We start from the raw sequence: 23400 nt of genomic DNA on the forward strand, positions 1-23400 counted from the left end.
CGCTGGGGGCAGGGATGTCACAGGCTTGCTGCATTCATGCCAGGCAGATCATTAGTAAGGCTGGCATCTCTTCTTGTGTGTAATTGGATTTTGTCATCCTTTTCTAGGAAAACCTACTCCTAATACCGCCCACATTTCTCTCTCCAGGCTTCCTCTCTGCTTACAGTGGGTTTGCAGAAGATGCTTAGATAGTTCAGGCACCAAACCCTCGACTCTTAGACATAAAGTAAACACCAGCCCCAGCCTGCCCTTTGTCTCACGTGTGTATGTGTGGGTGGGTGAGGGGGTGTTAATCACAGGCTCTGTGAAATTAGTTTTTTCACCTAAATCCCCACTCTGCTCTCTCCAGCAACCAGTGGAGATTTCTCAACAAAACTGGGTTCAAGGCAAGGCTTTGTAAAGCAGAGACCCAGCAGGAGAAAGAAAGGCTAAATGAAAATTTTTCTGGCAGAGTTCATCTTAACACATTTCCCCGGGAGACTGAGTTGGGCTGGAGGCCCCTGTAACCAGGCTGAGGCTGGGGGAATCCATCCTGCTGGGGTTCACTGGAGCTGGTCCCAGGGTGGATTCTGGGGAAGAGGGGCTGCACTTGGGGAAATCTTTGAAGAATGCACAGAGCACATGGACTGCCTGAAGATCAGGGGTGTGGCCGTTAGAGGGAGCCCTGCAGATGGGAGCTGTGTTCTGGACAGTGGCTTCTGCCAGGAGCTGCCCTCTGCTGAGCCTACCATAACTGGGGTCTGGGTCGGGATGGGGTGTGGATCGTGGAGATCTCAGCCTGAGGAGGGAGTGGCGGGGGCTCTCACATCATGGGGCTGGGGGCATCTTGGGGCCCCCCAGCCACCACTCCTCATGTTAAGGCCTCCACAGGGACCCAGGACAGTAGCCCCTGGGTGGGGTCCCTGCAGGAGGTAAGGGGAGGCCCTCTGGGGACCCTCCCAAGGACACCCCACTCCCTGAGGGCCCTTTGGCCAAAGGCAGTGCTGAGCCCAGGCCTGTGGACACAGGCAACAGAGAAGCTGGGAGCCTCCCTGCCCAGATGGCACCTTCCCTCCCCACCCTGTGTCCTGGGGTTGGGGCGCTCCTGTCCTCAGGATGGGCGCTCAAGGATGAACTGGAATGATGGCCAAGGCTATCCTCAGGAGGGGACACCCTCCCCCACTTCCCTGCCTATCACACACTTTTTAAAAACAAATTCAAGAATTTAAATGCTTTCTCAAGCTGAGGATTAATGTACATGGTGCCCAAAGAATTAAAAAGAAACTTGAAAAAGTGTATGCCTTATTTCATTCTGTGTCAGATAAATGAATGTGTTGCTCAGGCTCATAAATTTTTGGAAAGGAAATTTTGTCAAAATATTGCAAGCTCCAGAAAGGTTCTCTGCTCGCACAGCTGTGACACAAAATCACAGCCTTCCTCAAACCAGGAGATGCCCACATCGCCCCCGGGAGACTCTCGGGGACCTTTGCCCTGTGATTTGTGAAGTATCTCAGCACCGGGTGCCCTGATGACCTCAGGTTTGGGACCAGTGGAATTCAGAGGTTTCCTGGAACTCATAATTCATAAAGTCCCTACTTCACGGAGAAGCCAGAGAAACACCAGGAAGCACCTGGGGCCTTGCTAGGTGACAGAGAGCATCACACCCCTGAGACGCCGTCCTAAGAGAATCAGGAAGGCGGGACTGCATCCCTGGGGACATTACAGGTGTCCACAGCTGCGCAGGCCCCCAGGTCACCCCAGCAGCCAGGGCAATGGTGCACCCCCAGGGCCTGGTCAGTCAGGGCTCTCCAGAGAAGCAGAGCCAAGAGGACATGTGGACACAAAGAGAGGTTGACTGTGAGGAACTGGCTCATGAGATTGTGCGGGTTGGCATATCCAAATCTGCAGGGGGCCAGCAGGCAGCAGGCCCAGGAGAGCCAGTGGTGCCCCCTGAGCCTGAAGGCCAACTGCCACGGAATGCCCCCTTGGCCTCATGGAGGTAGCCTTCTGGACTGTGCAGGCCTTCAGCTGATCGGACAAGACCTACCACACTGGAGACGGCAAGCTGCCTTACTCAGATCCACTGACTGAAATGTCGCTCTCACCCAGAAACACCCTCACAGACACATTCAGCACAAATACCTGTGCACTGCAGTCCAGCCAAGTCAACACATAAAATTATCCATCAAAGACCCTTGCTCCCATTTGCACAAGCCATCTGTGTCTGGTCTCTGTAGGGAAATCCATACCTGATGTGAACCATGGGGGGTTGTTAGAAGGGATGCAGGGCAGGACTGTTGTGGCCTCAGGGTGTGGGCAAAACACAGTGGCAGAGCAGCATCCTGCTGGGGGTCTGTGGGAGGGGAGAGGTGACAGCAGGCCCCATGAAGAGGACTAGGGGCACAGACAAGTGGTGGAGCTCGTGGTGGGCAGTCCCAGTGGATATGTCCTCCTTCAGCAGCCCAGCAGAGGGGCCCCTTTCCTGGCCTGTTTTCGGCCTCCACTCTCAGCCAGGATGTCCACTCAACCCCTAAGGTGGAGGGGCTCATTCTCCTGCCAGGATGCCTTCTGAGTGGGCAGGTGACCCCAGGGGCCCATCAGATTCAGGCAGCCTTCGTCTGGAACACTGGGCCCAGGGAGCCCTTAACCCCACAGCCATGAACCCGCCAGCTGAGGGACCAACCACCTCCTCATCACCATGGGGATTTTTCAAACTCATTAGCTTTGGACAAGTAAATCGTGTCTTCTGTTATCATGACAATAAACATGTGCTCTCTAAAGCCCATTATCAGATTGGAATGGAGACAATGTTCCATCGTGGACAAAAAAAGATGACAGCTTAGAATTTCCTATAATGACCAGTGTGCAAACAAATATGATTTAAGTATCCCATTGTGCCGAAAGCATCGCTCATTTCCCACTATTGCTGTTCACGTGGCAGGGAAAACACCCCCTTAAGTGGCTACAGTGGGGGCCCCTGCAGCCTCTGCCCAAGAACTTACAATGTCAATATCGCAGACCACTAATCCACCCCGTGGCGTACACTGTGCACGCTTTAAAGAGCACATGTTGCACCCGTTAAAGTACTATGAAGCCATTAAATACAGTCAGCAAGCTCCATATCCCTTCCCTTGGAGAAACTTTATGCATTGATAATAAAATCCAAACCACTCCTGAACCATGACTCAGGACATCCCTCCCTCCCACCTCCCAACACGTCCCTCCTCTTACCCCGTCCAGCCACACAGGCCTCTTGTCCCTAGGGGCACCAGGCACCCCTGCCTCATGGCCTTTGCATGTGCTGGTTCCTCTGCCTGCAGAATCATCCCTGCCTGTGGAAGGTGCTCCTCCTGATCATGTAAGTCTCTGAGGAGTCCCCAGACCACAGGGGATGGAGACCCTCTCCCTGCCCCCCAGCTCCTCCCTGTGTATTGTCACCCTGTCATTTCTACATAGCCCCTAACACTGGATTTCTCTCACATCTCTGTGCTCACTTGCAGAATGTCTCCTCACCTATCCTAGAGTTAGAGCTCCATGAAGGCAGGGATGTGGGTCTGTTTTGGTCCCTGATGGACCCACGATGCTCTAACAGAGGTTGACACATAGCAGGCACTGCAGGAAATGTTTGCTGAGTGAATGAGCATGGGCTATGCTCAAGGCAGTTGTGGGGGATGTCAGGCACTCAGCCCCTCCCCCTGCTGGGACCCAGGGCAGCAGAGGACAAGGGTGCCCAGGCTATAGATTCACTGTAGTCAGACACACTGCATCAGGGGATGTCTGTGGCATATCACAGACAGAGCGGGTCATTAATTTTCAAAGTGCATTGAACTAGACTTACCTTCCAGCAAAGCCAGAGACATTGGCCTTCGCACCACCTGTCCTTTGATAAACTGGTTCTTGAGGCAGCTCCAGAAAGTAACAAGATCAGTTCATCCCTCATCACAGGTGCAGTGGCTCCGCTTTCCCTAACCAAGTCCTGAGCGGCTATTTGCTTTCAGCCGGACCTAGTGCTGCCCAGAGGACAGGGAGGTGCCCATGAGTTCCCTAAGGTACAGTTTCCTCTGCCCACCTCACTCAGGAAACCACTCCTTGCTGCCTCACCACCACAGCTAAACCCCGATTAGGGTTGGGGTCGGGGTAGGCGGAAGCCCTGCACCCTGGTTCAGCATGGTGGCTGGGCTCACATTGTTTGCCGGCTTTGTCCCAATTCTGCCCACAAAGCTCTTGCTGCCGCTGATTAGCCCCCACGGACGTGGGTGGGCCTTCCTGCTGGGCTTATGGGTTTCAGCTCCAGTGTCAGCCAAAGGTCTGCTGTGTGGGAGGGGGCATCTTATCCTAACTGGACCTTCTACCCATCAACTTCAGCAGAGCCGAGGTCCTACAGATAAAACCACGTGCCTGAACCTGCCCTGGGTGCTCACTTTTCCCAGCAGGACACTTTGAAGCCAAGGTCCTCAAACTCCAGGACAAATGTCCTGGTTCACTGGCCTGAGCCTCTGAGATAAAGCCTTTTCCCAGGCAGCACTTGGGATCCAGGGCCAAAGAAGCCCCAGAGAGGCAAGCTTGGCTGGCACATTTGTTTGTGTAACTGGAGGGTCACTGCTCTTGGGAGGTTGAACCCTCTCCAGTTCTCCACAGGCCCCATCCTTCCCTGTTACTCACCCTCAGGCACCTGCTCTCCTCACCCTTCTATCTGGGCCTGAGGATATTTGAGTTCATAGCCCCAACCTGAATCTCGGTGGGGGCCAAGACATGTGGCACCATGGGCAGGAGCTGGGTTGCAGGCAAAGCTGGCTACAGCTGAGGGTCCCACACTCTGCCTCATCCTGGCAGGACCCCACTCCTCCCACAGAGGTGAGCCCAGGAGGTGGTCTTGGGTACATTGGAAATGCTTCTGCCTCAGACACCCTACTGCCATCTGCTGGGAACCTGACAGAGGGACATGTGACCCTGGACAACCACACCTGGCAGCTGCCTCCCTGTCCTCTGCCACATCCTGCTCCCCCGTACTTCCCACAGCTCCAGTCACCGGCCAATGTTGCATATTGTATTTAATAAATCTATCTCCTTGAATAGAATTTCCAAGAGGGAGGGGTGTCTGTTTATTCAAGGTTGTGTTCTCAGGGCAAACAACCCAGCCTGATACAAAGTATGGACACAGCAAACAGGCATGGGGTGAATGAATGAATGGGCGGGCAATGAGTGATTGGAGGGTGGTTTCCTTTCCGCCCCTCTCACTGCTGGGGACACTGGGGGCCTGGGGCAATGCTCACGTCCCCATGTGCTGCCTCCACTGAACTCAAGGGCCCTAGCTTGTCTGGGGCACCACTCAGGCAGGCTCTGGGCTGGGCCTTCCATCCCAGGGGCTTCTTTCCCTCCAGTCTTGTCTTCATCAAGGTGGACATTCCCTCCTGGCATACAATGCCCACACACAGCTCAGGGCTCACATGCTCTCCACTGACCAACCTTTGACTGTCACAGGTCCTGGAATACTATCTTACACGCTCAACTTGGATTGGGCCCCCAACCTGACCCATCTCCGTGGCCAGGAGAAAGAGCCTGGGCCTGGGCGCTCCTTGGAGTCTGGCAGTAGGCATGGACGGTGGTATCCACCCACCTAGTCCACTCACCCAAGAGCAGAGCAGGAGCTTCCCCAGGGGCTGAGGGGACAGCAGGGGCATCAACAAATCTGGGGAGGGCAGCTCCCCCAGCTCCTGGGTGAGCACACAGGACTGTCCTCAGTGACTGAACTGCTCAGGCCGTGTGGCTGGTGGGAAGGGGAGTGGGGTTCTCACCAGGCTGCCTGTCCATGTGTCCATCCCTCCATCTCTTCGTCTGCAGGGTTCGTTTCCAGCCTCTGTGTTCTGCTTACTGCTGTGGGTAAGAAGTCACATGCACATCTGTGTGTGGAAAGGTAAGTAAAATACAGACTGAAGAGGAGCCCAGCAGTCTACTTCTCAGAAATAAGGACACAACACCTGGCCCCGGGGCAAGGACACACAGTGCCTGGGTCAGTGCAGGGACATGTGGGGCCGTAGTCCCCGTGTCCCAGCTGGGCCTGTGGTGCCTTTCAGGTAGATATATGCCTGGCTGTGGGGAGCACCTGGGGAGGCGGAAGCCACGCCAGGGAGCTGGAAAACAGAAATTCAGTAAGGACACGGACTGCAAAGGTGTGAGGCAGCCAAGGGCACAAGGAGACCCAGAGCTGCTGCTGCCCAGGGCTGGTGAGCACAGCAGGGGCTGGGTCACCTGTCATGTCAGAGGACAGGTGCAAGCTTCCAGAGCATCCCCCAGAAAGTTACCCAGGACGCTCCTGACTCCAGCCAGCTATTGCAACTGCTGTGGATGCCAGCCAGCGGGGAAACCCATTGGAGCCCAGTGTTTGTATGGGGGTGACTCAGGCAGGCTCGCTCTGCTGAGAGGAGAGCAGGGTCTGACATCAGCCTTGTTTGTAAGAGCAGTTTAGATGCAGCGAGCCCACCTTTGCCCCCAAGGGAAAGACTTACATCTGTGTGGGAGCTGACTGCAACCAAGTGCCCAGGCACCACCCGAAGAACTGCTCTGTCCCCAGCCCTTCTAAGGGTCATGGTTAGGCTAACTCCTCCCTGCACACTTTCTCATGGGGCTGCTCAGGTAGAGGACGGAAGTGCAGAGCATTCAGGGGCCCATGCAAGGGAATCCCGGCTGGGGGTTAAAGCATCCAGAGATGAGAGAGGCATGAGGAATGGGAAGACCTCAGACCTCACTTCCCCGGGAAGAGTCAACTTGTCAGCCACATATGGTACACAGAGCCTTTATGAGAGCTGTAACTCCTCAAGTTCTCAGGGACTGCCCCCCAAGAGACAGTGCGTTGGACCACAAGTCCACACATTTAAGAAGATAGACATCATGCCAAGTATCTTTTCCAACCAAAATGAAATGAAACTAGGAATCAGTAGCAAAGAAAAATCAGGAATTCACAAATAGGAGGAAATTAAATGACACACACTTGAACAATCTACAAGTCAAAGAAGAAATCACAAGGGACATTGGAAAACACCTTGAGACAAATGAATATGAAACACAGCATACAAACATTAAGAGACCAACAAGCTGGTACTAAGAGGGGAGTTGATAGCAGTAAGTGCCTGTGTTTAAAAAGAATATTCCCAAATCAACAGCCTAACTTTACACCTCAAGTAACTAGACAAAGATGAACTGAACTCAAAATCAGTAGAATGATGGAAATATTTATGATTAGAGCAGAAATAAACAAAATAGAGCATAGAAAAAAATCAACACAACTAAAAAAAATTTTTTTTTGAAGATCAGCAAATCCGATACACCCTTATCTCCACTAAGAAAAAAAGACTCAAAAATCAGAAATGAAAGAGGAGACATTAATGCTGATACCGTGGACATAAAAGGGTCATTAGAGGCTTCCTTGCACAATTACACACCCACAAAGTGGATAACCTAAAACAAGGGATAAATTCCTGGAAACATATAACCTGACAAGATGAATCATGGAGAAACAGAAAATCTGAACAGACCTGTAACTAGTGAAGAGACTGAATCCATGGTCAGAAACAGCCCAAACTCAGAAAAGCCCAACATCGGAGAGCTTCCCTGGAGAATTCTACCAAACATTTAAAGAAGAATTAACACCAACCCTTTTCAAACTCTTCCAAAACGCTGGAGAGAATACTTACAAACTTGCTCTATGAGATCAGTATGCCTTGTTACCAAAGTCAGACAAAGATACTGCAAGAAAACTACAGACCAACATCCCTGATGGATGTTAAGGTAAACATCCTGACAGCCCCCTCAGGCCCCTAAGAGAGAGGTTGGCAGTGGGATCATGGGCAGCACCCACCAGGAGCCTCAGTTCCCCACTGTCAGGCTCCCACAAGACCCCAGGGCCCCTCCCGTCTGAAGAAGCACCTGAGGCTGATGAAGGCAGCGGCACTCTAGGAAGACAGAAAGGGCTGATGAAGGCTGGCGGGCAGCATGCTACCCTCTCATTGGCAGGCTTAATGAGCCTGCACACCCAAGAATTCCATTGCATTGAGTTATCAGTAACTCATCAAAGGGACAAATTGCCAAGCCCACCCCAAATGCAGTGTTGGAAAGAGGGGGTGGGAGCCTCCCCCACCATGTCTGGCATGTGATTAAATAAACATTCTGAGACAGACAGGTATCTGTCCTCCTCCAGTTCAGCTTCCTGGAGTGGATGCAGTCCAAAGTGCTGGACTCCAAGGGAGTGGGCTTGGCATGGACAGGAGGGGCTGGGGCAAGGTGGTTCTGAAGACAGGGCACATCACGTCACTTCCCCACTCAAAGCCTCGGATGGTTGCCCAGCTTGCTCAGAAGAAACCCAGGTTCAAGCCTGGCCTTCAAAGGTACACAGAGTGCCCTCTGCTGCCCCAAATTTACTTTCCTCCCTCACCCTCCCTGGCGTCCATTCTGTGTCCACCTCAGAACCTTTGCACCTGCTGTGCCCTCTCCAGAGAAGGCCCTTCTTCCATCCCTCCATGACTCTCTCCCTCACCTAATTCGGGCAACTGCCCAAATGCTATCCCTCAAAGGGTTCTTTCCTGTCCCTGCCCCACACATTCAAATCCTGTCCCCTAGAGGCTTAGTCTGTTCACTGAGGTGCACATTTATGGACCCACTTATTCACTGGACATAAGCTCCATGGGCTCAAACAGCATAGTCTCGAATATGCCTGTGCTTCCTCAGGATCACCCTCAGGGGCTCAGCACAGGGCCCAGGCATGGCTCCTGGCCAGAAGCCCTTCAGATGCCTGCGTGGAACTTTACCACCCCTGCGGTGGGAGCAAGGAGGCCGTGGTGGCTCCTTGCCTGGGTCTCTGCTGCCTCCTGGCACTTGGCATCCCAGGTCTGCATTGTGGCAGAGAGCAGACTGCACCCTGTCCTCTGACACTTAGAGAAAGGTGAGCCCTCAGCCCTGGCTGGGCTTTGCTCTCCCTCCATTGCAGGGGAGCTCGTGCAGAGGTACCAAAACATGTAGCAGGTTGCAACTTGCCTACCCACATAGACCAGGATTCTGAAGCCAGTCAGGAGCATCTGATGGTGTTCAATGTCTTTAAGACACTCATTTGGCACAAGGATCTGGGCAGGGCCCACTTCTCCTCAACAGCCAGGTCCTGCCTGGTGGTCCACCTGCTCTAAGAGCTCAGACAGGCTCTTAGCTCCCAGAAGACCTCTCATCAGGGCCCTTTCCTTAAAGAGCTTGAACCCATGTGCATCAAACCTAAGTCAGCACAGGGACTGTGCCCTGCACACTTCTAGGGGGCACCATGCCATGGGTATCTCTCTATTCTGGATGCAGCCAAGACCGTGGGCCTCTCCTCTCGAGATTTCTCCCTCCTTAAGGGAGAAATGGGCCACACTGCAAGCTCCCATTAGCACCTGCCATTGCTGCTTGCATACTTTCACTTTTGAAATTACAAGGCATATTCATCTTATTATTCTGGTTTCCAAATTATCCTGCAGAGACTCCCCATCCTGTAATTTTCCTGCCTTGCTACTCTCTGTTAATGATCACCCACAATCACAGTGCTATGTTGGATTAAAGCCACAAAGAGCAGAACTTGTTATGAGCTGTTCCATTAATTGATGGCACAGCTGGTACCTGGTGTCTCCCTTCATGGGGGAGGTGCAGTCAGCTGCTGTACACACCATTTCTGGAACCTAAAATTCCCACAAATGTCCCCAAGGGGCCTCTTCAAGGATGGTTCCAGATGCGAGGGCATCTCCCCCTCGGCTCAGCCAGCCCACTTCCTCTCTGCCCTCCCAGATGGACCACGAGCTCTGAGGCCCAGGACTGCCCCCCACAGGCATCCCCATAGCTCCTGGCACCCAGCCAGCTCAAGGCAGGCAAAGGGCATGCTTGCAGGGAGCCTGGGCTCCAAGGCTGCTCCTGGCTGATGTCACTCCCCTGACAGAATTCTGTTGACCCCACTGAGACTCCTTGACAGCCCATGGCCCCCGAGTCCCTCAATGCTGGGCTCTAGCAGTGTGATGACACAGTGGACCTCTGTCATTTTCCTGGCTGTCACCCACTTCCTCTGATGGCAGCCCCTGATTTTCTTGTGAGAACCACTCCTTCCTCAATCCAGTGCTAACCACCTCCCACTCCCAGTGGACACATGGCCACATGTACATCTTATACCCTGGCCACCATCTCTGGTTCAGGGCTGGACACAAGACCCAGGTCAGAGCAATGAGACCTCATTGGGGATGTCTACTGGAACTCTTACCACTTAGAGGCTCCACTTTCTGCTGGGCCAGAAGCTCCCAGGATGCCAGTCCAGGAGGCAGTGACCAGCCTACCCTCATGCCTGGGAGGCTGCCCATGAATGCAGTGATGAGGAGGACCAGCCTCTGTCACTCTCTGAGCCTGTCATTGCCAGGGCGGACCCTGCTGTCATCTGAGCCTGTCACCACTGAGACCTCCTCTGCAGCCATCTGAGTCTGTCACCTCCAAGACCACTCTGCCCATAAACTTGTTAATTGCAGGAGACAATGCATGTTGTTTTTGACTAAACTAGTTTGAAATGCAATTCTGTGACTTGTAACCAAACACTCCTGACACTTTACTGTTTTCAACATAAACAACAAAATTAGTTTATCTGAGCCCAGGAAGGAGTTGCTGAGACCCAAACAAGGAGGGAAAGCACTGCCCGTGGGCCATGGGCTTTGCCCTTCCGGGCCCCAACTTACTCCAATGTCACTCAGTATGTAGGTAGCAGCAGGGACAGAAATGCCTCTCCTTCAGACCCTTTTCTCTTCCCAGCATGGCTAAGTCAGCCCTAGAGTCAGACCTAGAAAGTGGGGATGATTTTAGGTGGGGCTGCTCCGCCCCCCGACCCCTAAGTGAGGTGCTGCAGGCACATATGCGTGCCTAGCACAGGCCAGCTCCTCTGGACACTACTACTGGTCTCTGCTCAAACCTGGGGCCCCACATCTTCAGCAAATGAGTCATGAGTATTCCAGTGTTCCTTAAGGTACCAGGAGCATGGCAGAAAGGTGAGAGGAGCAGACAGGAAAGGAGCAATGGCTCAGGATGGCTAAAGCCAGTCTGTTCCCCTCCTTTGGGCCTTTCCAGGCCCAGCGAATGGCTTTTGACAGTCAAGGAACATGGGAATGGGCCTGGGCATGGACAGGGAAGAGAAAGGAGTTCCTCATTAACCAAAGCCAGGGGCATTGCTGAAATAACAAAATTCACTAATCTCATATATGAATTATCTGATAAGGCCTGGAATTGTTTGAGTAAGAATCTCATTAAACATTAAAGAAAGAAATCAAATGTAATACTGTTTAAATCAAAAAGGGCAAGGGTAATTCATGGGGTAGAGGCCTTGGGCACAGCCGGAGCTAGGGCCTGGCCCACGCCACCAGCATTCCATCTGTCTGTCTGTCTCTTTCACTCTCTCTTGACACTACAGGCAGGTTCCCCCAGTGGTCACCACTAGAGGCACACAGGACCTTCAGGCTTACATAGTCCTTGGTCCCCATGACCTCGGAGAGACCACCCATTCCATTAACTGCAGTAAATGAGGTGACCCTGATAGTCCAGCCTGTGCTCAGCATGGAGCCACTCACTGTGGCCGTGGGAACAGGACATCTGCATGAACAGGCTTAGCTGACAGGTCCACCATGGAGCTCAGAGGTGGGGTTGTTCCCTCCTAAAATGAATGGAAGAAGAATGGGCATGTGGTCCCCAAGAAGATATTGGGCAGGTATGTGCTGTGCCTACAGACCCATGAGTCTGCACACACGTGTACACACACACACACACACATATCCATCCCAGGAGAGGAAGCGCCCTGGGCTTGGAACCAGGATCTCCCTTTCCAAGGTGAGAGATCTCAGGCAGGCACGTCTGTCAGATGCTATCAGGTGGGTGGGGATGGACCAGGTCTGACTTCCTGCATCCCATCGCAGCTGAGGGCCAGGACCCAGGCAGCTTGGGCAGACAGTGAAGTACACGTGGGTGGGCATTTCATGTCACCAGCCAGGCAGCCACGCAGGAACACACCTACAGTGCTTTCTGGGCTCAGTGCCTACCTACCTGTCTCCATCCTCCCACTCAGCTGAGATTCTGGCTTCTCTCTCCTGTCCTCCCAGAGCACAGACACAGCCCAGGGTGCCCCAGTGACTGACATGGAACAAGGCTGCCACTGGAGGGTCTGCCGAGCACCTCTCCACTCGGGCTCTGCTCCTTAATCACGAGAAGGAAGCAGCCTCCACCTCCATCCCAGGTGATAAATTGCAGCAAGCGCACCCCAGGGAACATAGGGGCTGCCCCATCCATGCCCGGGGACTCGGGTCCTGAGTGATAGGACAGCCGGCAGCTCCAGCAGGAACTGGCTCCCAAGTCGTCACTCCAGCACTGGCGTCCTTGGGACTAAAGACAATTGTCCCTCAGCTATGAAATGGACCAGGCTCCCCACCTTTCTTCCTCTGCATGTACTTGATGGACGCTGTTCAGAGGACACTCTCCAGGGCTTATGGAGGATCTGGGAAGCCCGGAAGGCTTTGCGGGAAGTAGAAATGGCAGTCCCTGAGCACCAGGTGACTGTCAGTGAAGGTCACTTTCCACAGTTGGCTTCTGAGATTTTCCTCCCCTGTACCCATCCCCTTCGTCTAGCAATGGCCTTCCATTTGGGGGCTGACCCCTCCCTCCTGTCACTCCCAGTGGTCTAGGTGGGGTCCTTGTCTTTTCCCGCATGTAAATCCTGTGCGCTGGGTCCACATAATAAATGCACAGCATCCTCAGCCACAGTGTTATTTGGGGTTTGAGCATGTGACCTCATCTGGGCCAATCAGTCACATCAGGGCTCCTGCAGGAGCTATTGGGGAAGTCACGAGCTCTTGACAGCATGTGAGGTTGGAGGTCCTGCAGCACTGATGTGGTTACTGCTGGAGGGGACCTTGGGGCTGTGTGGGGACACTGTGTGGGGCCTGAACTTGAAGCCACTCAGAGGAGAGCAGAGCTAAGCCACACCTAAGCACCCCCACAGTCAGACTGGAGCAATTTGAGCAACTAAACAAAGTAGTGTTATAGCCCAAAGTGTGACAAGACACCTGTGATATCAAGCAACGGAATAAATGGCAGAGGGCCTTCAGATCTGCGTGCAGAAAGCTCCAGGTAAGCTCTCCGCCCTCGCCCTCCAGCAGGTGGAGCGCCCGCCCCTCTCCTCAGTGAGGCTGCACACTGTGGCCCCTTCTGAGGAGGGCACCGAGGAGAGGGGAACACGGTGACTTCTCAGAGGACAAAGCCAGCGGACACGGCCGGGGATCGAGATCAATGCCATGGCTGGGGGTCGAGATCAACGCCACAGCCAGGAGTCATGCTGACAGATGGACCCTCTGTAACCCCCACCCGGTCTGAGGGCCGGTCTGCAGAGCACGTGACCAGGGCTCCTCCACACCGTCCAGGTCCCCGAAGACATGAAGGTCTGAGAAACTGGGCCAAAGTCAACATAAGGAGACTGGACGGCTGATGGCATGTGTCCCTGGGCAGGATCCTGGGCCTGAGAAGGGACATGAGGGAAACTCGGGAACTGCGCCAGGGGTGGACTCTGGTGAGCAGTCCCCGTGTGGGCACTGGTTCATTAGCGGCGCCGGAGGTAAGATGGTAATTGCCAAAGGTGCGGTTGGAGTGCAGGGGACCATCTGTACTATGTTAGCACTAATCCCTTAAACCCCAAAGTACCCTCAAGAATAACCGTGTAACAAAGTACACATGGTTACAAGGCACATGAACACACACGGGTGGGCCCAGGGACTGTGGAAGCAAAGCGTGAGCCCACAGCCCTGGGGCTCCACTCCCCACCTGAAGGCGGGGGCCAACATGAGAGACCCTGGGCTGCTGCCCACCTCTGCAAGGCCATCGCGATGCGTGCACCTGCCACGTGTGTTTACTTCCCCCCAAATTGGTGCTCATGCAATAGTTAAAAATTGTGGAGAATAAAATGGGACCCAGTGGCAGAGTCTCTTCTTTGTCACTTTGTCCACAAAGTCTCCTGTCAGCCTCTCCAGGGGTGGTCAGCCTGACGCATCTGTACTGGTGTGTGTTTGTTCATCTATGTAGTTCTTCCGCAAATGGTAGCACACTTGCATAGGTTTCATACTGTGCCTTTCTTCAATGAGCAAACACCTCAAGGATTCTTCCAGGCTGTGGCGACTACGGCTCCCCTCACAGTGGTCACAGACCTCAGTGTCTGCTGCACAGATGCCCCAACTTCAGTGGCTCCCTGCCAGCTGCCGTTTACTTCAGTCTTCTGTGACAAGGAAGCCTGTGGACCCTGTCTTTGTACAGACGTCCCTGTGTGCATTACAGCATTATTTGTAACACATGCTTGCAGTGCTGTGAGAATTTTGTACGATCATTTATTTAATGGATCCCTACTTTTAAACATTCAGATTGTCTCTACTTTTTCCACCATTATAAACACCACTAGGGTCATAAATCTCGGCACACACCTCCAAATACCTCCCTGGGATGAATTTCTAGATGGAATTGCTGGGCAAACACACTTTAACCTGAAGGCTGCATCAGGCCCATTTCACAAGGCTGCCCTGCGTGGTGGTGCAGATTGTGCACTGCTCAGGGTGCCCAGGAGGGGGCTGGCAGGGACTGAGGAGGAGCCACTCGCTGGGTATCCAGGCATCACCTGGAGCAGGAGCCTTTTCTAGTCTTTATGAAAGCACTGGAGGTGCCAGCAGGACTCTGTCAGCGTTCTTAGAGGAAGATCCTGAGGTCAGGGAAGCCCCATGAACCTGCAGACACCTCTGGTGTGACCCTCCCTTCCCTTTGCAACACCTTGGCCGTGTAGCACCAAATCTCTTTTCTATGCACCAGCGTTGTGCAGCCTCCTCCAAACAAGTGATTCTTGAAGGACTAGATTTTTCTTCCCTCTGAACCTGGGTGCTGTCCAGGCCCTAAGGTATGAAGGGCGCAAGAAATCAGGGCTGCAGAGCTCCTGCCCATCCCCCACAGAGAGGAAGTCCCTTGAGTGAAACCACCCACCTGGGCACCAGGGAGTGGAGTCAGCTCCAAGGACTATCCTGTCTCACTCAGGCGGCCCTGTGCATGACCTAGGGGAGGGGCATTGTGGTCCTCCTTCTGTCGCCACACCTGGGACCATCCACCACCAGCAGGACTAAGTCCCCACTGGTTACCAGCTGAGTGTTCCCAGGCCCCTGAATCTCCCCCAGGAACCCCCACATCCCATGGCCCTGGGAGTCTGTGGGCCCCAGAATTGGTTGGGGGGGCACTGGACAGCCAGAGAGAGGGTGATGGGGATGGATGAGAAAGTCCTGCCCCTGATAGGTGGAGCTGGAAGGGCCGGCTCAGGGCTTGGGGAGGAACACGCTGGGCAGCCGCTCCCCAAGATCCAATCTCCAGAGATTCCAATTCTTCAAGACCTTTCCAAACACTTAAATGTTGCTTCAAATTTTTTAAAGCTGTGTATGGACTAAACTTGACCCATCCCAGACTGAATACAGACCACAGGCAGCAGGGAGAGACTTTCTACTGCAGAACCCACACATGCCACACCCCTAAAACTACACCCCTTTCTCAGGTCTTCCAGACTCCTAAATCCATTCATTTTCACTTATTTACATGTGGGGTACCTGGGAATCCAGACCTGGAGACTCAGGGAGCACTCAGGTGGGCTTTGTCCCAGGGAAACCCACTCCCTTAGATGGCCCTGATGGCCGTAGGCAGGGCCGTGAGCTTGGGACACAGGGTGTGTGCTGCACGTGATGGAGCAAAGGCAATCTTGGTGTCAGCTACTCTCTGAGAACAAGACACTTGCCTGGCACAGGAAACCCCACTTACTGCCATTATTTCTATGGTAACCAGCCTTTATAGCTCCACAGCCTTGGCCCTACAAGGAGGGCACCGCACCCCTGCACTTTGGCATGGGTTCCCGTGCTTGAGCGCTGCGAGCCTCCCAGGTCAGCTTCTTTCAGTGGGGCCCTGCCCTCTCCCACTTTGGCTTCCACTGGTGAGATACTGCCTCACACACGTGGCTCTCCATCTCTTAGGCAGGAGGACAATGGTCCCCAGGACCCCAGGACCCCACTGAACCCCAGGCTCTGGGAAGTCAGAACCAAGACTCTCTGTGGATTGGGCCAAAATGTGGAGACTGCCCAGGTACATACATGACAGTCCCACCAGCCTTCTCCAGGTGTGCCTGCTGGATCATTTCTGGCAGTAACAGGGACTCTAACGTGTTCTCGCTGGTTCCCTTACCATGCAGCATTATCAGCTCTGCCTGGTGAGGAAGCGAAGTGGTGGGGCCCCTGTGGCAAAGTGTTCAGGTGAGTTTCAGTGGAATCAGTTTAATTTGGAGGGAGCCATACATTTGAATGGACACATCATTATGCAGTGTCCCACTGGGGAGATCATCTCTCTTCCCAGACCCATGGGGGAGGCAGCCCTAGGGTGGGGGGAGCACGTCTGTCCCGTGGAAGTGCATTCCTATAGGTGCCCTTCTCCAGGCACACCTGAGGGGACAGTAAGGGTACAGATGCTCAGCTTTTCCTGGGGCCTGAGAAGTGCAGAGCCCCCTGGGCCCCTGCTGAGCTCCTGCTCTGCAGCACCATTCTGTCAGTTTAATCACACTTCCAAGCAACAAGAGCAGAAATTACAAAGAGGTGGCCTGAAGGAAGTGTTTTATTTGGGCTGCTTACTCCAACTTTAAAGTGGGGATGGGACTGTCACATAAAAATGCAGACTTTCAGCTTCTCCTCCCTCACCTGGGATGAGGTCCCTGCAGGGTCAAGGGTCGCCTTGGAGAGGGAGGAGCTCCCTCTCCCCACCACCCATCACTTCCCCTGCCTCGTTGCTTGCCCCCATTTGTGTTATATGCCTGGCACCTGTAGGCAACAGAGTTTAACACTCCTGGTTTAGAGGAAAAGACTATTTGGGGACTCTCAACAAATAAAGTTGTTTTTAGGAGAATGTGAGAATTTTGAGGTTCACTAAATGGGTGACTGAATGCAGAGTAAGTCATGAGTCAATAACTAGGCTGTCAAAACCACCTGCTCCTCGCAGAGGGAAATCACTCAGAGTTAGACTTAGTGTTGGAGAAAGAAACCATTTCCCGCTATATTTCTGCCTCTGATTTGGAGAAGAGTCGGGGGGGGTGGCACAGGGTCATTTGAGATGCCCTGAATAAGGGCAGTTCAGTGCCACCAGTTCACCTTGGCTCTGTTCAGGCTCATCTGACACACAGGACAGGATGTAACTCAGCAACAGCAAAGAACGCCAGATGTGCTCACACCGTTCCACACGTGGTCAGGGCACCCACACACACTTAAATGATGATACATGCCCCTAAATTAAAAACTCCAACAGTCCACAAGGCCGGATGCTTTCTGTAATGGTGCACACAGGATGCACTAAATAGATGTCCACTAACTCATGTACACTGGCCCTTGACCTCACCCCATCCCTGCCCTGGTTTCCAATCTCAACACGTGCCTGCGTATCCATGGCTCAAAGATCACAGTGTTGGCTGCACTAGACAGCACAGGGTCACTGAGTCTGTCAGCACACCCCCATGGGAAAGTTCAGCAGTATCTACTCAAGTTAAATGCCCTATGACCCACCAACTCCACTCCCGCGTACATACCAGTACGAAACGTGTAAATATGCACACCAAATGGCACACATGAGCCTGGGCTGCAGCACTACCTGCTGTAGCTCCAAACTGAACCACTCAGGCACCCACGCACAGGAGGATAATAAATAAGTGGTGCTGTTACTGCAGGGTGATATTGTTCAGCAATGGCAACAAATAAACTAGACAAAAACCTACACCATATGGATGACTTTCTCAAATATTACAAGTGGGACACCAGGTAGAAGAGAGGGCCTGCTCATCCCATTTATCCAAAGTACAGAAACAAGCAAAATTTATCCACCACAATAAAAGTCAAGGCAATAGCTACCTTTAAGAAGGAAACTAATCACTATTATCACAATATATGGAAAAGACCATAATTTTTAAACAGGCAAAAGATTTTAACAGACACATCAAAGAATACCTCTGAATGGCTACCAAGCACCTGAAAAGATGCTCATCATTATTAGTCATTAGGGAAATGCAGATCAGGACCGTGATGCGACATACATCCACACGAGTGGTGAAAATCAAAGGATGGCCACACCACAGACTTGGGAATGTAACATGGGACAGCCATTTGGAAATGCGGAAGTTTGGCAGTTCCTCAAAGTTAGTTATCATGTGTATTAATTTCCTATTGCTGCTGCAATGAGACCACCAGCTTGGTGGATTAAAACAACACAAATTAATTTTCTCACCATTCTGGAGGTCCTAATCCACGATGGGTTTTGCAGGGACTGAACCCAAGGGGTCACAGGGCTGGTCTGCTGGGAGGCTCTGGAGGAGACTCCTCTCTTGCTGCATCCAGCTTCCAGAGGCCAGCCACCTGCCTCCAATCTGGTTCCACACTCACTTGGCTTTCTGCCCTGATGTGACCTTTCCTGCCTCCCTCTGTAGGGCCCTTGAGGTCACACTGGGCCCCCCTGGATCATCCAGGACAACCTCCCCATCTCAAGACCCTTAGCTTGATCACAACTTCAAAGTCCCTTTGGCTGCAGGAGGCCACATTCACACTGAATGTGCACACCAACTTACTGACACTAGCAGGAAAGATGAAGTGCATTCAAGACAATGGAATACATGAGGCAGCCACGATGAAGGTTGGTAGACTGGACTAAGGTAACCACCTCCCTTCTTCCTGTTCCATAGAGCCTCTCAGCTCAGGTGGCATCTGATCCCAATTTTTCATGATGGCTTGAGATTAAATGGTCCATGAATGGTCCTCCAGTTAAAAAGCCTGAGTGTGACACCAATTGGTGAGGACAATAATGACCAGGAACAATTTGGAGAAGGACAAAATATGTAGTCTCCTGTTTCAAAGAGTGAATCCATGCAGTTGGTCGCTGAAGGCCACCAAAGCCTTAGAAACAAGGTGGCTGAGCCACCCAAAGCCCAAAGACCTACCTGTCCGGGCTGCTGCTCTTGGAAATAGAGATTGCCGGTTACACACCTGAGCCAACAAACGTTGGCCCAAGTGGGAAGGACGCTGTGGATAAAGTAAAGGGTCTTATGGCCAGGATTTTCACTTGGCCCTGGTCGGCTTGCTCACTACAAGTGTGAGCAATACTTGCTATTGACTCGATATAAAGAGCTCTGCCCAGTGCTCTGGGTGACATGGTGGCAGGGCTGCAAGGCCGCAGGAGAGCAGAGACTGAGATGGCTGCAGGGGTAAAGAGGCCCAGATGCAGAGACCAGTTTGCTGCATGCAGACTCACTCTGAGTGGACGGGATTCTAGTGATTGACCTGCCACTATGGGAATAAAGTTGGGTATAAACCCTTTCACCTCAAAAATGTTCCACTGTCATTCATCGGTCTCACTGAATCCATAGTGAACTTGCCTGGAGCTGAAACCCATTGGCAAGACAATTGGCGAAATCGGCCTGATTTATTGTTGACCAAGGAAAAGAACAGGCTGCCCTCATGGGAGGAATGTTTCCGCAGGCTGCACCTGTGGACGGGGAGACAGTAGAGTGTGCCCCAGTGGACGTGTGGTCCGACATGGCTTGTCTCCTACAGGACTGGGCCCCACCCCAAGACTGGGAAGGGGTGGAGGCAACACCTGAGGCAGTGAAGTTGGCCCTCAGCAAAATAAGTAGGTCCTTTGAGAAACAGAGTGCCAGTGAGGCAGCGGGAATGGTGGGAAGTTTTTTTCTCACAATAATGAGAACGGCCGTAAGGGAGAAAGACATCCTCCTGCAGGAAGCATGAGAAGAGGCAGCACAAGAACGTGAGCTGTGAGGTACCATTGAGAAGGTAAAAAATTTGTTGGTGACTGAAATGGCATCACTACGAGGTGCTGTGGAAATGGTAACGGATGTCATGGTAGCCCTAGAGGAAGCAACACACGAAGGGGCAGCGGCCTGAGAAGCAGCAGCATGAGAGTGCAGGCTGCCAGGCCCGTGGGGCAGGTGAAGGATGTAGCAGAGCTGTCAGCCCCAGAAATGGAGCGGAGGTTTGATGGACAGGTGGGGGTGGAGGCCCTGCAGATGCAGGAGGCATCAGCCCCTCCTCTGTTGAAACCCCACCCAGTTGAAAGCTGGCGGAAAGCCTGAAAGAAAATAAAGACTTGGCAACCGCAGTTTCCTCCAGGAGAGGTGCAGCCCCTTCCCCAGGTCATGGAGCACTCTGTGCTCTGCTGTTATCCTCAGGCTCAAGCAATGAAAGCTCAAAAGGACATATGGTCTGCTACTCGAAGGAAGAATTTAAAGGGCCCAGTGAAGGTTGCGAGGACCCAGATGTGGGTTGATTTGATAAAGGCAGGAGCAGACAGAAAGAAACTGGATGGAAAGACAAATAGAATCTTACTGGAGCTGTGGCAATAATTGAAACCAGATCAGCCATTCTGGCTGCTGAGGACAAAGCAGCAGAAGCCAGAGACAAAGCGACAAGACTGGCCTGTGTGTCTGCAAGAGTTTCTGCTGGAGAGGCTGGAGAAGGGGGCTAGTGTAAGGCCCACCTGTGGTCCTAGTGGTTAACTCATTTGAGTAGAACTGGTTTGAATAGAGCCAGGATGACCATTTGGTGGCAATGGATCTCCTCAGGCTTGAGGGTTATTAAAATTTGTTGTAACTTTTGTTAGTTGTATATTGTCATAGCCTCTTGTTATTACGGAATTTGATTACAATGTTCCAGCTTCCTCACACAGGGACAATCACAGAAGACTGAGGACACATAGATTGAGAGGTGAGAGTATTGAAGGGGTGGGAGTGTGGATAAAGTGAAGGTTCTTATGGTCAAGAGTCTCACCTGGCCCTGGTTGGCTTGCTCACTACACACGTGGGCAATACATTACTATTGACTCTATGTAAAGAGCTCCGCCCAGTGCTCTGGGCAACACGGTGGCATGGCTGCATGGCTGAATGGCTGCAGGAGAGCAAAGACTGGAGCAGTGGCAGTGCCGAGGACAGAGACTGAGATGGCTGTGGGGGCAGAGAGGCCCAGAGGCAGAGACCAGCTTGCTGCATGCAGACTCGCTGTGAGTGGACAGGATTCTAGTGATTGACCTGCCACGGTGGGAGTAAAGTTGGGTATAAACTCTTTCACCCCAAGAAAGTTCCATTGTTATTCCTCAGTCCCATTGAATCCATAGTGAACTTGCTTGGGGCTGAGACCCACTGGCAAGGCAGATGCTATTTGCAAAGGTGCTTCCCTAGAGCCGTTCCCAGGCTTTCACTCTCAGCTTCATAGAAACTCAGGGAAAGGACAGATGAACAGATATATGGATATAAAATAGGCCAGGAAAAATGGGAAACTTGGAAAGTGTGCTTATTTTATTTTTGTGGTTGTTTCTGAACCTAAAAACTAGTACTGGTGGAGACAGAAAAAGGGAAAGTAAGATATTTCTTTGGAATTTGGGGTTTTGGTTTATGTTTTTGTGCTGAACGATTATTTTCTTGAGGTTTCAAAGCTCCTGAAAATAACAAAGTGGGAGGGTGGGGAGGAAGGTAAAGACACAGTAGTTAGTGGTTAAATGTATGAAGTATCTTTTGTCTTTACAATAAAATCAAAATTCCCTTTACTAGCCAACACACATACTGATCTTTTGGTACAATTCTGTGTTTTTCATCTTCAGATTGGATTGTTAAAATACCGACTTGAAGGGGACAAGTGTGGGTTACAATGCAGCCGAGATGCTTTCATGCCAAGAACATAAGGGCAGAGGCAGGCTGCAGGGTGTTCAGTGCACAGTATGAGAGAAAGGCCTCCTAAGCAATTTCCACTTAGAAAGTGTCCCAACAGAACAGATTTATCTTTAGAGGTCTGTCTCCCCAACTTGACTCTGAGCCTCTCAAAGACAGGGACCAGTGACTCTCATTTCCAGCACTGAGCGCAGCACATGCAGAGGCAGCAGGGCAGCTGTCTCAGGGGTGGGGCACAGGCGGCCAGGATCCATGACATTGGACAAGTTAACACCTCCACATATGCTCTTCTTCACAGAGGGACTGAAAACACTTGTCAACTCAGCACATTTTAGACCTTCTCGGCTTTAGTCAATGGTTCATAATTGGGCAGCATTGCACCCAACAGACAGAAAGGAGCCCCTCAGAGATGTACAAAGTGGAAGACTTTCATAGGCAGAAGGGAGCAGGACAAGGAAGCCATATTAAACCAAACAGCAGGTTGGTTATCACAAGGTCACTTCCGGTAGGGAACAGCAAGGGTCCATCAGGCAGATGACCTGATCAGGCTGTTTCTGGTTGATAGGTCAAAGATTCCATTTCTGGGAGAGCCCAAATTATGGAGAGCATAATTAAGTCAGGTCTTGGTTTGGTGATATGCGGCATAGCATAAGTGCCTCCACTGGGGACCTGCTGCTTTTTAAACAGGCCTTGTGAGGTCTAAATGTGTAATACTTGTACTGGTGGGGGCCACTGTCCTCACATGCATTGCTGCCCTCTGCTCAGAGTGGCAAGGAGATCAGCCTGCAGGCACCACTGTCCATTGGCTCCTGCGTTAGTCCCACCAATGGTGGCACTGTTTGGGTGCTGGACAGCAGGAGGAGGGGAGAAGCCTGAGTATTTGGAAAACATCTCCTGTGTTATCTGCAGCTTCACCCTAGCTCCAGCTCTCTCTGGAGCCCAGCCCCAACTCCCACTGGAACCCCACCTGTGGAGAAAGTGAAAGTTTCTGTGGCCAGGATTCTCAACTGGCCCTGGTCCACTTCCTCACTACACACGTGTGAGCAATACTTTGTTGTTGACTCTGTATAAAGAGCTCTGCCCAGTGCTCTGGGCTGTTGCACAGCTTCAGGGCTGCAAGGCTGCAGGAGAGCAGAGACTGGAGTTGTGGAAACACCAAGGACAGAGACTGAGATGGCTGTGGGGCAGAGAGGCCCAGAGGCAGAGACCAGCTTGCTGCATGCCGACTCACTCTTAGTAGATGGGAGTCTAGTGATTGACCTGCCACTATGGGAATAAAGTTGGGTATAAACCCTTTCACCCCAAAAATGTTCCACTCTTCATTTTTTCAGTCTCACTGAATTCATAGTGTGGATATGTTACAGAAAATACTGGTATGGAAAATACTGGAAAACCTGGACTGGATCACTGACTGAAGAACCAAGTGGCACTCGGAGGTTTTGGAGTGTTGAGGTTTTATTTCACACTGGCGGACTCAGAGGGGAGTAATCTCGCAAGGTCTGAGCCCTGAGCACAAGCAAGGGGAGCAATTTATATTATTTTGATATGTGGCACTTCGGCATGTGCAGGGCAAAAGAGGAGCCCAGGGGAGGGGGGCGGGGAGCTGGGAGTGCTTTGCCAACTGGAGG

General features: G+C 52.3%; 1 long non-coding RNA gene across 2 annotated transcripts in view; it reads right to left on the bottom strand.

Moving 5' to 3' along the window:
- The window catches only part of LOC118971659 (uncharacterized), a 97632-nt gene that overhangs the window by 64574 nt on the left and 9658 nt on the right, over positions 1–23400 (bottom strand). For both annotated transcript variants that reach the window (XR_012125784.1, XR_005060209.2), the window contains exon 2: positions 5775–5879. This is a non-coding gene — a long non-coding RNA (uncharacterized lncRNA). The remainder of the gene's footprint in view (positions 1–5774; positions 5880–23400) is intronic.

The sequence above is a fragment of the Manis javanica genome, chromosome 15, assembly GCF_040802235.1.
Source record: "Manis javanica isolate MJ-LG chromosome 15, MJ_LKY, whole genome shotgun sequence".
In the NCBI taxonomy this organism is placed as follows: Eukaryota; Metazoa; Chordata; class Mammalia; order Pholidota; family Manidae; genus Manis; species Manis javanica.